This window comes from Geotrypetes seraphini, chromosome 4 (assembly GCF_902459505.1).
Source record: "Geotrypetes seraphini chromosome 4, aGeoSer1.1, whole genome shotgun sequence".
In the NCBI taxonomy this organism is placed as follows: domain Eukaryota; kingdom Metazoa; phylum Chordata; class Amphibia; order Gymnophiona; family Dermophiidae; genus Geotrypetes; species Geotrypetes seraphini.
Window position 1 is genome coordinate 324,968,491 of NC_047087.1, and position 16,808 is coordinate 324,985,298.

Below are 16,808 nucleotides of genomic sequence, written 5' to 3' on the forward strand. Positions count from 1 at the left end.
AGAGAGGGAAGGAGGTAGGGTTCAGGGTGGGGGTGGGACAAAGTTTCAAGTTTCAAGTTTATTAATGTATTTGATTAATCGCTTATTAAAATTACTAAGCGATGTACAATATCAATAAAGAACAATAAAACGAAACTGACAATATACATAGCGGATACATATTATACATACATGAGTCTACATTTTGCACTATATTTGTCTATTTTTCTATAGTTACTGAGGTGACATTGCATATTTTATAGTCATCTGCCTTGACATCTTTTGAAAAACCCCTAAATATAAATGATAATTAACATTTTCTCTGTGTATAGTATGCTTTGTGTTTTTTAAAAAATTTATGGTTACCATTAAGAATTAATAATATATTACGTATACATGAAAAATGAATGGAAGAAATTGGGGGTGGGATTGGGCGCGTGGCTAGGGTGGGATTGGGGCAGGGGTAGGGCGGGATTGGGGGCAGGACTGACAATTAATAGATGTCCCCTTTTGTTGAAAAAAATAAATGGTCAAGTTAAGTTTAGCATACAATTTGGTCATCTTAAGTTCACATATAAAGAGTGGATATAGTTCAGCATACATTTAGTATACATTTAATTGGGAAGGAGTGTGTAAAACATGTTTTCGTAGAAAGCAGAATTAATCATGCACACAAGCGGATGGTATCATTCAGTGCTGCCAGGAGGGAACTGCTCTCCCACATCTCAGAACTTTGTGGGGCGTTGTGAGCATGTATGGCCCTTCCTGTGTATAGCAATATCCCTAGCTCTTCAGTTAATGTCATAGCTGAAAATAGTTAAGCGTAGCTGATTTTAAGAAAGATATGGACAAGTTCCTGGAGGAAAAGTCCATAGTCTGTTATTGAGAAAGACATGAGGGAAGCCACTGCTTGCCCTGGATCGGTAGCATGGAATGTTGCTACTCCTTGGGTTTTGGCCAAGTACTAGTGACCTGGATTAGACACCTTGAGAACGGGCTACTGGGCTTGATGGACTTGGTCTGACCCAGTAAGGCTATTCTTATGTTCTAGTATGCACCCAAGTCCTTTCAAGAACAATTTGCCCACATCTCAGTTCTTTCGCTTCCAACATATTTGTCAGACTACAAAAGAATTTAAAACACAAGCAGAAGGTCTTAAGCAGCGGTACTATGAAAGGGTTTACCCAAAATCAGCAGTGTTAAAAGCCTATAAATGGGCGCGATATAGCCCACGTGATCAACTGTTAGAATATCACGTTAAGAAAACTAATGACAAGATTCTTTGCATTCTTAAATTCTCTTCAGTAGCACAAAAGCTTGGTAGGAAAATAAAAGATATATGGCCAATGTTACAGACAAAACACTGCTTTCAAGATATGGAGTGTATCATTATCTTTTTTTTTTAACTTGAAAATTTATTGAATTTTTGTAAAATACAAAAAGATAAAAGGGAGTACAGATGATGTAAGAACAACAATGAACAATCATGAGAGTTAATAGTGAAAAAACATTTTCCATTTATAATGGTAAAGGCAAGTATAATATTCAATATTTTACTGTCATAGTACTAACAGGGGGAGGCAGTAAAAGGAGGGTAATGAGACAAGGGAGGAAAAGGAAGAAATAAAAAGGGAAGAGGAAAAGAGTAATGTTGGTAGGAAGGAAAGACTGTCCAAGGAAGAGAGGTTGGAAAAAAAAGGGGGGGATATAAAGGAGGAAAAGAAGGAAAGGGAAGAAAGAGAAAAGGAGACAGTAAGTGAAGAAAGTGAGAAAGATAAACTATAGAGAATTCAGATAAGCCATAAAGGTAGACCATTTAAGATATACCATGGAAGACGAAGGTGTGTAAGTAGAGATCAACATTTCACATTTATGTTGGAGTAGTACAGATTGAAACCAAAAGACTTCCAGTTGTAAAGTATGAGTCTTAATGCTATTATAAGAAGTGTATCGAATAAAGCATGTTGGGTTTGAGGTATATTAAGCATAGGTGCTGCCGATTTCAGGAAAATAGTAGATGGAGAAAGATCAGTATGAATGTTAAAAATCAGTCAAAATATGGACCATACGTCCAACCAGAAGGATTGAAGAAGAGGACATTCATACAGCATATGAAGTAAGGTGCCATGTAGAGACTTGCAGTTCCAACATTTATTTGAAGGAAGAAGACCAGCAATATGAAGCTTTTGGGGTGTCCAATTAGTTCTATGATGCAATAAAAACATAGATTGGGCCAAGTTTGCAGAGGAAATGGTTCTGATGATAGTGGACCATAAGGTCGTCCATTGTCTATCTGATATCTAGTGCCCTATATCTAGTTCCCATACTTTAAGTAGTGAAGCATTTGTGTTCGACTAAGGAGTGGTAAGTAATTTATATAGTTTGGATGCTACATGACCTGTCATGATAAGTAGAGAGTAGTATGAGATCAAAGAAGGGGTTCCAGGTACCATAGAATTTAAGATTTTTGATTTTGTGATTACAGTTGTAAGTTGTAACCACTGGTAGAAAGCAGAGGCTGGGAGGGCAAATTTGTCACATAGTTCTGCAAACGTCAAGAGTTGTAGAGTTGGCGTACAAATGTCAGTAAGGGATCAAATCCCTAATTTAGCCCAAGTAGGCCAGAAGATTGGTGCTTTGTCAATTAGGAATCGTGGATTATGCCAGAGGGAAATTGAGGAAGAAGAACTGACAGGTACTTCCAGCAATTTGCCTAATTCAAGTAGACAAGAAACAGATTGTGAGATGATAAGGTTGATCTCATGAAGTGTCATGTGAGACGTCAACAGCGCAATTAACGAAGGAGAGAAGGTACAGAGGGAGTGTTCAAGTTGTAACCACAGAGGACAATAACTGGACGTCAATGGGAACCAGTGGCTAGATTGTTGCAAAATAAAGGCCTTGTGATAAGACAAAAAGTCAGGTAATAATACTCCTGCTACAGCCTTGGAGGCTTTGAGTTTTTTAAGAGCAATCTTCGGCAGTTTTTGACTCCATATAAAAGATGATATATGCTTGTCTAATGTTTTGTAAAACAAGGCTGGAAATAGCCGTGGGATCATACTAAGGATAAAGTTTATCTTAGGGGCTATAATCATTTTTATAGTTTCAATTCTGCCCCACTAGGAAAGATGAAGAGGATGCCACGAATGTAACAAAGTCTTAAAGTGCTCAATAAGTTTTTCACTATTGTGGTGTATTGTGGCAGGCAAAGTAGTATATAAATCAATTCCCAAATATCTCATACATGAAGGGGACCAGAGAAGACGGAAAAGTTGGGCCAAAGCCGGATGCGAATGTGTGTTAAGTGTTAACACTTCGGTCTTATGTTGGTTGATTTTGTAGCCAGAAAAGAGAGAGAAAGAGCCTATTAAATCAAAAAGGGCAGGTAGAGATTGATCCGGTTTAGTAAGATAAAATAGCACATCATCTGCATATGCCGTTAATTTGTATTCCAGATTATTATAAAGAATACCAGAGATATTTTTACAGGCGTTAACTACTAGGAGAAGGGGTTCAAGAACAATATTAAAAAGATAAGGTAAGAGGGGGGCAACCTTGTCTAATGCCTCTATGCAACATAAAGGAAGGTGATCACGAACAGATTGGAGAAGGTTATCATGCCACTGTACCGGGCCATGGTACGCCCTCACCTGGAATACTGCGTCCTGCAATTGTCACCGTACATTAAGGACACGGTACTACTCAAGGTCCAGAGAAGAGCAACTAAAATGGTTAAGGCGATGGAGTTGTTGTACAGTGAGAGATTAGAGAAACTGGGCCTCTTCTCCCTTAAAAAGAGGAGACATAGGGGACATGATAGAAACATTCAAGATAATGAAGGGAATAGACTTAGTAGATAGAGACAAGTTGTTCACCCTCTCCAAGATAGAGAGAACGAGAGGGCACTCTCTAAAGTTAAAAGGGGATCGATTCCATACAAACATAAGGAAGTCCTTCTTCACCCAGAGAGTGGTAGAAAACTGGAATGCTCTTCCGAAGGCTATTATAGGGGAAAACACCCTCCAGGGATTCAAGATAAAGTTAGACAAGTTCCTACTGAACCAGAGCATACGCAGGTAAAGCTAGTCTCAGTAAGGACACTGGTCTTTGTCCAAAGGGCCACCGCGTGAGCGGACTGCTGGGCACGATAGACCACTGGTCTGTTCCAGCAACGGCAATTCTTATGTTCTTATGTTCTTATCTTCTTAAGTCGCTAAGAGTTATTTGCTATTATGGAGGCCTTAGGAGAGGAATAAAGGATTTTAACATAATTAATACATTGAGGAGGAAAACCAAACCAGTGCATCATTTGAAAGAGATGAGACCATTCAACTCTATCGAATGCTTTTTCGGCATCCAGTGAAAGAGCTATACAGGAATCTTTGGAGGAATGTGCAATAGAAGCAAGATGGAAAAAGAGACGGGAGTTGTCCGTTATAAGCCGTCCTGGCATAAAACCCACTTGATGAGAGGAAATAAGCGAACCTATTAATCGTTGTAGTCTAGTGGATAAGATAGTAGCATATATTTTGTAATCAGCATTAAGTAAAGAAATAGGTCTGTAGTTCGAAATTAGCTGGGGGTCTTTACCAGGTTTTGGTATAACAGTAATAACAGCATCAAGAAAGTGACTGTTTGATACACTTTGCGGATTTAAGGAGTTAAATAAAATTGTAAGTGTATGAGATAGTTTATCATGAAAGAGTTTATAAAATTCTACTGTAATACCATCAGCTCCAGGCGATTTGCCAGAAGATAGATGTTTTATAGCTAAAAGAGTTTCTGATGTGTCAAAGAGGCATTTTAGCTCTTCTATATCTGATGAGTCAAGTTTAGGTGACTGTAAGGTGGCCAGAAATTCCTCAGCACGAGGTGATTGTGGAGTAATTTCAGAGGAGTATAGCTGAGAATAAAAATCATGGAAAGCTTGTGAGATGTCGAAGTGCGAAGAGAGGAGTTTCCCATCTGAAGCTTTAATAGAGGAGATCTGTACTTTAGTTCGTTTTTGTTTAAGATAATTAGCAAGCATTTTGCTACTTTTATTCATCTCCATATAATATTTAGTGGAGGTGGTGAATATATCTTGCTGTGCTGCCATGGTGGCTAATTTATTATAAGAATATTTTAATTTATATATTTGGGGCAGAAGAGTTTTATCATTAGAGAAAAAAATCATGTTAAAGATTCTTGATTCGAAGTTCAAGATTGTGTTGCTCTTTTCTATCCTGCTTTAGTTTGAACACTTGACAAGAAATCAATTCACCTCGTAATGAGACCTTAAAGACCTCCCATATAATTAGAGGATCCAACGAATCAGTGTTATTGAACTGAAAGAATTTGTCGATAAATTTAGAGATCCGCTGTTGAACAGATTCATCGGATAGAAGATGATTGGGTAATCGCCAAAGGGGGACCTAGTCGGGGGCTATAGTATCCCATCTCAGGTCAAGCGATATAGGAGCATGATCAGAGATTACAATAGAGTTGATGGCAGTGGTAAGTAGATTGGGTAGTAGGGAGGAGGAAATAAGAAAATAATCAATTATTGAATAGCTTTTATGAGGAGAGGAAAAATAGATGTAATCCCTGTCATCTGGATGTTGCAATCTCCAGGGTTCTGTTAGTTCATAGTGCTTAAGCAAGGATTTCAAGGTAATATTAGCTTTAGAACGAAACTGGAAGAGTGTCTGTCCAGCCAGGTGTCTAGAGGTAAATTAAAGTCACTGGCTATAATGAGAGGAAGGGTATCAAACTCGGCTATGGTGCAAAACAGTTGAGTAAAAAATTCAGGAGAATCTACATTACGGGCATATACGTTAATAAGGAGAACTTCCTGTGAGAGAATACTTGCCCTAACTATTAACCATCTGCCATCAGTGTCATGTTTAGCTTCCAAAAGTTGAAAGGGGACAGCTTTATGTGACAAAATTGCTACACCATGCTTTCTACCAAGCGCTGGAGCTTCAGCTATATGGGTGAGCCAATTATTAGTACCTAAGTAGAGGGAGAGATTAGAGATAAAAAAAACAATGGAAGGCTTGAGTTTTTTAAGATGAGAAATAATTTTCTTCCTCTTAACTGGATGCCTCAGGCAAGTTTCAAGTTTTATTAAATTTTAATATACCGACCATCAACAAGTATCTAGACGGTTTACAAATTAAGATAGGATAAAACTAATACTAATAACATTAACATTCCAAGATATAAAGGAAAGATTAGAGAATACCTTATTGTCAGCCATAGCAATGCAAGATAGCATTCTTACATATATAGTACTGCAGTCCAAGAAATAGTAAGAAAGAAAGAAAAAGAGAGAGGGGCCTCTGAGGGAAAAAGAGAATGAAAGGTATAAAGAGCAAAAAAAAGCTCAGCCGGATTGTAAAGATTGAGAGAGATAGGAGGAAAAGCAGATAGACAAGAGATGCCTGAAGAGAGGGCATCCTCCTATGGATAAGACATTAGTTAATAAAGCCAGTAATCGAATAGCCAAAGAGCAGTAGAATATAGTGGTAAAAGATATTTCTGACATCAAAGTCAAAATATAAAAGGTGTGATAGAAATTTAACAATTGAGGTCAGACAGAGAGAAAAAAAAAGACATTAATGTAAATACCAGAATATCAATGTTTGAAAACAACTAATATATTCAACTAAGAGACATATATTGCAATCAGAGATATTGGCATCAACGTACAGCAGTTTAATCTTCACATAGTAGGGATAAGTAAAGATGAGACAGAGTATTGGAAAAGAATAATTTAGTCTAAAGCATCAGGGAAATAGACCATGTGATATAAAATTTATAGAATAGGAATACCAATCATATGTTTGATGGAACAGTAAAATTCATTGAAAGTGAATATAAAAGATAAGTTAATATAGGTAGTTAATTAAGTAATAATTAATAGGATAAGTAAAATAAACAGATGTTTTGCTTGCAATCATGTGTAGCACCAAGAGTAATATTTCATCAGATTTAGAGCTGAAAACAAGAATTAATAGAATTTAAAGCAATATTAATAAAAGAGACATTGCAATTATATACAAGACAGTTAATATGTGACTTAATAGAGGAAAACCAGGAGCAATTCATTGTTTTAGTTAAGTATAAAGCAACAGAGGGGTCCAGGCAGTAAGGATCTAGTGAGGGAATTCATTCTGTATAAGAGTTACAGTGTGGGAAGGTGTTATGAAAGTACAATATTAGGCAGTTTAAGGGATAGATAAAGACTAACAAAATCATCAAGTTAAAAAAAACATATCATGTAATTAAAACCAAGTAAAAGAGGGAGAACGAACATAGAATAGATAGATGTAAAACTTCATAATATAGATGGGCATTAAAACAATCAACTTCTATGGTAAAACAATTGATTTCAGAGCATATACTAAGAATAGGCAGTTAAATTCAATATAACTTATACTTATGATTATAAAATGACTTGCAAGGGATAAGACGTAAAGTTTAACATATTAAATAATAAAGAGGAAGAATGAATATAGGCGCGGTCAGGGTGTTTGCGGAATTCATGAGAGGGACAAGTGAGTATAATTCATTGCAAAAGAGGTCAACAGTACACCTTAAGAACAAGTTAGGGAGTAACAGCGGAGATGAAATATCATGAGCAGTGATATGACAGAAAAGCACATACAATTCATTAGGGATATGGGATGGCATTTTGAAAACTCAACAACGTATGATATAAAGAAAGTGCATGAATAACAGAGGTGGAAAAATAATAGGTAATACATCATAAAGGTACAGTCAATTAGAAAGCAAGAGCTCTAATAATAAGAATTAAAATTAATATAGAAAGGCAATATAAATAAAACTGTGATAAAAAATTCAACAAAACTCCACGATCTACAGTCAAACAGCCGAGGAAAGACGGAAGGACATACAGAGGATGAAGGAAAACACAGAAGTAGGGAAACAAAACAGCTATAAACGGAGTGTGATACCGCAAATAAAAAAAGGAGTTAAATAAATAGACAAGTCAGAGAGGAAATATTCAATTCATTATAAGTGTGTATAAGCAATCAAAAATCATAATAATAACATTTTAAAGTGTAACACGAGAAAGCCCTTGTAAGAAAAATGTAGATAAACTTACGATCATAATTAGAACTTAGTAAGACTCTGTAGCCCACAGTTGAGCAATAGGGGAAGGAAGGAAACAGACACAGGACAAAAAGGTAAAAAACCCCAAAAGATACGGGTAAGGAATCGTTCATGATCACAATGCGATAGTCTCTTGATTTTTCTCAGACAAGAGGAGAAGAACAATTAATACGTTAGAGGTGCAAAGAAACAAGAAAGGTAAGTACGGGAAGAAGAGGAGGAGTGCACAGAAAGAAACTATACGGATATCTAGTATTAGGAGAAGTAAGAAGAACAGAATAGCAGTACAATAAATAAGATCCATCAGACAAAGACAAACCGAAAACAGATCAAAAGCCGCTATGGGAAAATGGAGTCATAGCAAGCGTGGGAAAAAGCCAGAGAGCAAAGGGTAGAGGAAAGCATTACAAAATGGTGGCGGATGCACCAGAGATACCTATATGAAACTAACAACTTTAGAGTACATCAAGATCCAAACATAGGGATAAAAATATTTTGTGTAAAAAAGTGAACTCAGTTAGTTGATGAAGACAAAATGTCAACAACAATTGAAGAGAAACGGATCATTTTCAGCTGTCGAGCCTGTTGATAGTGCCAACGGGAACTAGTATGTGAAGAAGAGAAAGTCAGGTTCCCATTCCCTGAGATAGAATTTGATCCAGGTGTGCCTGAAGTAATTCGGGTGAGTCAAATACTTTGGTAGCATTATTGATGGTCACAATCATTAGTGCAGGGTATTGTAATCTATATCGGGCATGCATAGATTTCAGCTTGGATCGCATAGCCAGAAAAGACTTTCTTTTTCTAGCTGTGGTTTGGGCTAAATCAGGAACAATGAAGATCTTCCTTCCATCAATGATCAATCCAGCATGTGTTCTAGCAGTGGTGAGTACATGCAGGGCTTGCTGAAAGCAGAGGAATCGAACAACGATTGGATGTGGGGAAGATTGATTCTGACTCAATCTGGAGGGCACTCGATGAGAGTGTTCAATATCAACAACAGTTTCAGGCTCTAATTATAAAACTTTAGGCAACCATTTCTGTAGGAAGGCTGACATGTCAAATCCCTCAATTCCTTCCTTTAAACCAATGATGCGCAAGTTATTTCTGTGGCTCCGGTTAGCCAGATCCTCCAGGTCCTGTTCAAGTTTTTTAAAACGTTTGTCTATATGGCTCTGAGCCTGTGCTGCTTCCAGTGTTGCAGCGTCAGCACGTGCTTCAAGCTTTTCAATGTGAAGCTGAAAATTGGATAATGAAGTGTTAATCTCAGCCAAGTCATCCTTTAATTCCTTTGTAGTTTCAAAATGGTTAGTTGTCAGTTCCCTGAGAGCACGAAGCTCATCTAATACAATATCACTTGCAGTAGTGGCTTTCTTTTCAGGTGACAATTTCTCAGGAGTCGGTGGATCCGGTTTGGTTCTTTTCAAACCAGCAGATGAGCTAGCAGCCACATCCATTTTACATGGTTTTGACGATGACATTTCCCTTTGTTTGCACAACAGAGAAAAAACTGCTTTCAGATAGATAGGTTCAGTCTGGCTATGAAAATTAGAGGCAAAGGAGGAGAACAAAGTTCAGGCTTCCATCTTGTCTAGAGCTCGGACACGCCCCCCTCCCCCCACCCGGAGTGTATCATTATCTACAAAATCAGAATTTGTTTGACTCTTTATGTAATAATAATAATAACTTTATTCTTCTATACCGCCACAATCTTGCGACTTCTAGGCAGTTTACAATTAAGAGTGCTGGACATTCAGCGAAATACAATAAGTAGATATTTAGAGGAAATACAGAGATCAGAGACCTCAGGAGGCAATAGTATAGAAATACAATTTGCTGAGCGAAAATGTAATATGTACATTTTAGTAGGTAATGTCCGACAGGACCTGTTGGGGATAAATAGCAACGTAAAGTTACGATAAGATGAAGATAACAGATTATATTTATAACAGTGCTGTAAGTTCAGGTGGAATAGGGAGGGGGGAGGGAGAGGGAGAGCGGGTCAATTGTTTAGGTATTTCTGGAACAGGTATGTTTTTAGGCGTTTCTTGAATTCCCTGTATGTAGTGGGCGAAAGCAGTTGGTCTAGGTCTTTGTCCCATAGGGCTGCTTGGTGAGAGAGAAGGTGTTCGTGGTGTTTTTTCATTTTGCAGCTTCTAAGTGGAGGGGAAATGAGTTTTGGGTGTGTGTTTCTCTTGAGTCTGTTATTAGAAAATGCGAAAAGGTCCGTTATGTACTTGGGGGTCAGGCCGTATATTACTTTGAAGCAGAGGCAGGCAAATTTAAACCTTACTCAGGTTTCCGTTGGTAGCCAGTGCAGCTGCCGATAGTAGGTTGTCACGTGGTCGAATTTCTTCAGCCCGAAGATAAGTCTGACCACAGCATTTTGCATTATTTGGAGACGTCTCATATTCTTTTGTGAGATTGCTAGATAGGCGATGTTGCAGTAGTCAAGCTGACTCAGTATGAGGGATTGCACTAGGATTCTGAATATTGACATATTGAAGTATGATTTAATGGTTCTGAGTTTCCAGAGAGTAAGGAAACCTTTTCTGAATAGGGAATCCACTTGTTCCTTCATTGTTAGGCATTGGTCTAGAATAACACCTAGTATTTTCATGGTGGGCTGAATAGGGTAGTTGAGTTTATTGATGCATAGTGGGGTTTTATTGTCAAGCAGGTGAGGGGAGGCAACAAAGAATTTTGTTTTTTCTGGGTTGAGCTTGAGCTTAAAATCTGTCATCCATTGTTCCATCTCATTTATGGCATCGGTTGGCATCCTTTTTCGTATGGATTTTTGTGTCGTTTCACTTTCCGTTGCAATACTAAGAAATGAGTTGCTGATATTGCTTATGTTGCAGCCTTTACTACTATCACATCTTTTCTTTTGCCGGGGGTGGTCTCTATAATTGTCCTTCGTACATACACCACCCCCACCTTCTAGTTTAAATGCCTAGAAAAATATTGTCTAAATTTCTCTGCAAGGTTTCTTTTTCCTGCTGTAGTAATATGTAGCCCATCAGTGCAATATAGCTTCTTGTCCTTCCATGTATTTCCCCATCCTCCTATGTACCTGAAGCCTTCTTGATGACACCAGGCTCTGAGCCATCTATTAAAGTCCTCTGTGTTTTTCACTCTTTGCTCTCCCTTTCCATATGCAGGCAGTATTTCAGAAAAAGCTAAAGTCTTTACAAAAGGTTTCATGTCCTCACCAAGCTCCCGAAAAGCTTTCTGTGCTGCAAGTGTGGAGTTGTTGGCCATGTCATTTGTTCCCAGATGGATAACAACATCAGTGTTAAAATCCTTAGTTTCTTCCTTAATTATAGTCAGTATTTACCTGGAACTTCTGGTAGCCGAGGATCCTGGAAGACACCTCACTATTTTGGTCTCCTCACCCTGTGTTCCAAGGTTAATGCCTCTGATGATGGAATCCCCCAACAGTAATAGTTTTCTGTTTTTGGCTTTTTTATTTGTGCTTAGGGTGCGCTTGTTCTCTTGAGTTACCTTCATTGGTTCCAGTCCCACCTTCCTTCTGTTTTCTTGAGTATCGCAGTGCACTAGTGGAACGAAGGAATTCTGTAGAGGTAATACTAGTGAAGGTGGATGTTTCTGTGTTACATGTCGCAGTCTTCCTGAGCCTACTGTGACCCATTTATTCCTGGGCTGTTTTATTCTTTGAGGTAGAGGTGGTAAGTTGGTGTGATTTTGTGGAGTGATGGAAGCTGCTTTAATTGTATTCAATTCCTGTTTAAGTTTGCAGAGCTCCTCCTTAATACTGACAAGTTGAAGACAGATGGGGCAAGCCTTAAGCCTCCAAATAGTATGTCTTGGAATTAAAACACCACAGTGATTGCATAGAATAAAGGTCATCTTGATTGGTTGTGAAGTGACTTGATTTGAGTAGTACAGTAGGTTAGGGTAAAAACAACATTTAATTGATTATAATTCTTAAAGTTATAAAATATTGTCCTTAACAGGACAGTTATTATCCGAATGCATCCTGGAACAGAAATGTTTTTAATTTTACTTTAAATTGTTTTAAATCAGGTTCGCTGCGGATATAATTCGGCAGTGAGTTCCAGAGAAACTTTCCTTTCCCTCACTAAAAGGTGTTTCCCTTGTAGGAAAACTCGGCTCCTCCCTCCCTTTCAGAATCACTGAGCTCTGGAACAACCTTACCTCCCCTCTCAAGATTCAGAGCTCTCTCCAACTCTTCCGTAAACATCTGAAAACCTGTTTATTCTCAAAAACGTAACTCCTCCTCCCTCTCTGGTCATTTTAGTCCTCTAATTCTTTTCTCCTCTTTTTGCCCCCACTGGAGTTCCTTTCTACCCTAACTCTTGTTAACCGTGTCGAGCTTTACGAATGTAGAGATGATGCGGTATACAAACCTAAGGTTTAGATTAGATTAGATTAGATTAGGAGCAGTAACTGCAAAATTGTTGGAGCGCAAAGTGTTAATCAGTTTTAAAGAGGGTATAATTAAGAGATTCTGAGATGCTGAACGGAGGGTTTTTACTGTGTTATATGGAATTAGGAGTCTATTTATGAAGTCTGGTTGATCATATAGTTTTGTAGTAAATGTTAAAAGAAGAATTTTATAACTGATTCTGTATTCAACTGGTAGCCAATGTGCCTTAATCATAAGCGGTGAAACATGATCATATTTCCTTGCACCACAAATGATCTTTATAGCTGTGTTTTGAACTATCTGCAGTCTTCTGATTTCCTTTTTTGTGATGCCCTTATACAATGTGTTGCAATAGTCTATGTAGGAAATTACCAGAGAATGAATCAGTGTATTCAAGGAAGCTGGTTCTAGTAGTTTAGCAAGGGAGCGTATCATTCTGAGACGATAGAAACACTTCTGAATAACTGTACTAATGTGAAGATGATAAGAAAATTTATTATCAAAGGTAACTCCTAATAGTTTTAAGGAAGGTACAATTTTGATAGGAAGCAAATCTAGTTTCAAAGGGGCTTGAAGAGTTGCTCCATCTTTGAGGGGAAAGATCATGAGTTTGGATTTGCTGATATTGAGAGACAGTTTATTGGAGTCTAACCATGATTTAATCGTCCCTAATTTCTGATTAATGGAAGCTATCTCTTCCGTACTGGTAAGATCGATGGGATGGATAAGTTGCAAGTCGTCCGCATACGCAAATGTGGTAAAACCGATAGATTGGCACACTGTTACAAGGGGTGACAGAAAGATGTTGAAAAGTAGTGGGGACAGAATGGAACCTTGCAGTATTCCATAGCTAGTGGAAAAAGATTCTGAAGAGGAGCCGTTGAAAGCAACCTTTGATGATCTGTCAGTAAAATAGGAAATGAACCAATCCATGATCTGATCGGATAGACCAATTTCGTGGAGTCGCGCTAAAAGCAAGCTATGATCTATGATATCAAACGCAGCTGAAAGGTCTAGAGAGATGAGCAGTACAGATTGGTGATGATCAAGGTGGTATAGTATTTTGGTGGTAAACCCGAACAGAGAGAATTCTGTGGAATGACAGTGACGAAACCGGTTTGGTTGGGATGGAGTACATTAGTTTTCTCGACAAAGTCTGAAATTTGATGAAAAACTATTTTTTCAGTGAGTTTTGCCATGAATGGAGTATTTGCTATGGGACGGTAATTAGTCAGGTCCTGAATGCTAATATTTTGGTCTTTGATGATTGGATAGACTATTGATTGCTTCCAAGTTTTAAGCAAAGATCCGGTTGTTAAACTTGAGTTTACCAAATCTTGGATGTATGGACCAAAAATAGAAAAAAATCGATTTAGTAAGAAGTGAGGAATGACCTCTGTACTAGTCCCTTTTAAGTTGAGTGAAGTGATACATCTTTGCAGTACCTCCATACTAGGAAGGGCGAAATGAGAGCATTTTGAGAAGGATAGATTAATGTGATTATTAAAGTCTGTATGGTCTACTGATTGACCAGAGGTAACCGTAATCGAAAAATTATCTCTAATTTTCTTGACTTTATCGGTGAAGGCTGTAGCAAGGGATTGTGCTGAAGGTGTGAAATTAGGTTTGTTTGTTTCTTTTTTCTTTGTTGTTAATGTTTTAACTATGGCGTATAGAGTGGAGGAAATTTTTGTCTTTTTTATTTGTTTAGTATAGTATTCTTTTTTGGTTCTGTTGATTTCAAATCTGTAGTAAGCGGCGTGTTCCTTGAATTTATTAAGATTGAAAAGTGTTTTATTGTGTCTCCATTTACATTCTAAAGAACGTAATTGTTTTTTTAATAAGTGTAAATTTGCATTAAACCAAGGGTTTTTTTGTTTACGGGGAGGAATCATGATGTTAATTGGTGGCGCTATAAAATTTAAGAGAGTACTAATGGATTGATTCCATACTAAAAATTTTTCTTCCATGGTGAGGCTGGATAGTTGCTCTAAAGAAAGACAGAAGTTGGATGAAATATCTTCAGCTTTTAACTTATTGTAGTTCCCAGTGGTGATTAATTTAGGTTTTAAATTATTCTGGTAATTTGAATTTCGTTGTTGGAAAGAAACTAAGAAGTGATCAGTCCAAGGCACGTGGGTGGTAGCTATTTTATAAAAGTTATTTCTTTGAGATGTGTATATCCTCTTCGGTAAATACAGACGCATAAAATGTGTTCAGTTTGTCGGCAATGGCTTTGTCTTCCTTTAGCACTCCCTTTATTCCATGGTCATCCAAGGGCCCCACCACTTCCTTCACAAGTCATTTCCCTTTGATATATCGACTTGAAGTTTTTCATCTCCTTGGCTATTTTTTTCCTCGTAGTCTCTTTTGGCCCCTCTTACCGCCTTATGGCACCTGCTTTGATGCAGTGTGTGCTTGTTCCAGTTTTTGTCCATTTCTGACCTTTTCCATTCCTTAAACGAAGTCTTCTTGTCTCTGATCGCTTCCTTCACCGCTACAGTGAGCCACGCCAGTTCCTTGTTCTTTGTATATATAGAGTTTGCGCCTCCGTGACTGTGTCCTTAAAAGGGGACCATGCTTGCTCTAGGGTTTTTACAGTGCTTAATTCAAGAGCCAACTTAAGAGCTTTCTTTTTAAAGATGCTTTCAATATCTAATTGAAACGCTAATTGCTCTTTCTATCTGCTCTCTATTTTACCTTTTTAAGTATTTTATTTCCAATACTTTTATGTTTTTCCCATTCCTTTTGCATTTTACCTTAATTGTTCTCTCTTTCCTATCATAAATTGTATTTCTTTCCCTTCTACCCCATTGTTTCCTTGTAATAGTTTTAATTACCTTGTTTTAATTTGTCAGTTTTTAATGATTTTTATATTGTTGTTTTTGTTTACCTTGTATTTTTTGTATATTTTAAAAATTTATGTTATTATTTGTACATTGCTTAGTAATTGTGATAGGCGATTAATCAAATAACTAATAAACTTGAAACTCTTCTTAATCTTTTTCCCCACCATGAGTCTCATCCCTTTGTAATTCCCTTTTCGGAAGTTCAGTGCCGTGGCTGTCGTTCTGGATCAATGTTTTGCCCCCGTGTCCAGGTGAAAGCAGATCATATTGTGATCACTGCTTCCCAGTGTCCCTTCTACTTCTACTCCTTGCCCCGGTCCTCATAGTCCATTTAGAATTAAGTCCATAATCGCATTTCTTCTCGTATTTTCCTCGACACGTTATTCCAAGAAGCAATCGCTTACAGCATCTGGGAACATGGTCTTCCAACCGCAGCCAGAGGTGCCTAGGTTCCAGTCTATCCCTGGATAATTGAAGTCACCTACGATAACTACATTGCCTCCCTTGCAGTTGTGTTTAATCTAATCAGTCATTTCTCCATCAATTTCTTCGGACTGCCCTGAGGGTTGGTAGTAGATGCCAATCTTCATTTCTGTTCCATGCGCTCCTGGAATTTTGATCCATAAAGACTCTAACTTATTTTTCGTTTCTGGCGTGTTCTCTCCGGTAGACTCAATTCCCTCTTTGACGTATAGGGCAATACTCCCACCTTAATGACCCACTCTATCTCTGCAGTACAGCTTGTATTCAGTTAGCACAGTATCCCAGACGTTTTCCTCGTTCAAACATGTTTCCGTGATGCCGATGATGTCAAGTTTATCTTTTTGTGCCATAGCTTCCAATTCCCCCATCTTATTCCTTAGGCTTCTTGCGTTCGTATACATACACTTGAGTTTGTGGCCTGTTACTTTCTTGCACTTCTTTCCCTCTTGTGTCCTTGTCGATCCGTCAGGATTTCTGTCTTGCCTATGATCCCGTGAGTCTTCCCCACTATTTTTATGCATGGTATCCTTTGGAAATACCGGTTCCTGAACCATCGACTCTCTGTCGACTGTCGGCTTTCCCCTTCTTCCTAGTTGAAAAACTTCTCAATTTCTCTCTAGATTTTGCTTGAAGTAGCCTCGTTCCGTCTCATGTGAACCATTGGATGAATAAAAGGACAATTTCATAACAGCTTTTGTTCACCAGTCTCATTAGGACAATTCCGCTACTTATTTTATGTATTTGTGTTTGAGGACGTCCTCCAAAGGTGGCCAGAGCTCCCTTTAATCAAACCTAGTAGTCGCTGGCAGCATACTTGAGCCACTGAGGTGCCAGCATCTGTGGCTTAGTGACACTGATGCTGCCTGCCCAGCTTGGTAAAAGGGGTTTTTGGCCACCTTCAGAGGAAGACTTCAGCTGACGTAGCTTGAGGGTCCTCATCAGCTGGACTATTTATATTTTAT

The 16,808-nt window shown here is 38.1% G+C and overlaps 1 protein-coding gene across 1 annotated transcript in view; it reads right to left on the minus strand.

Moving 5' to 3' along the window:
• The window catches only part of CPXM2 (carboxypeptidase X, M14 family member 2), a 258,848-nt gene that overhangs the window by 184,621 nt on the left and 57,419 nt on the right, over positions 1-16,808 (minus strand). The window lies entirely within an intron of this gene.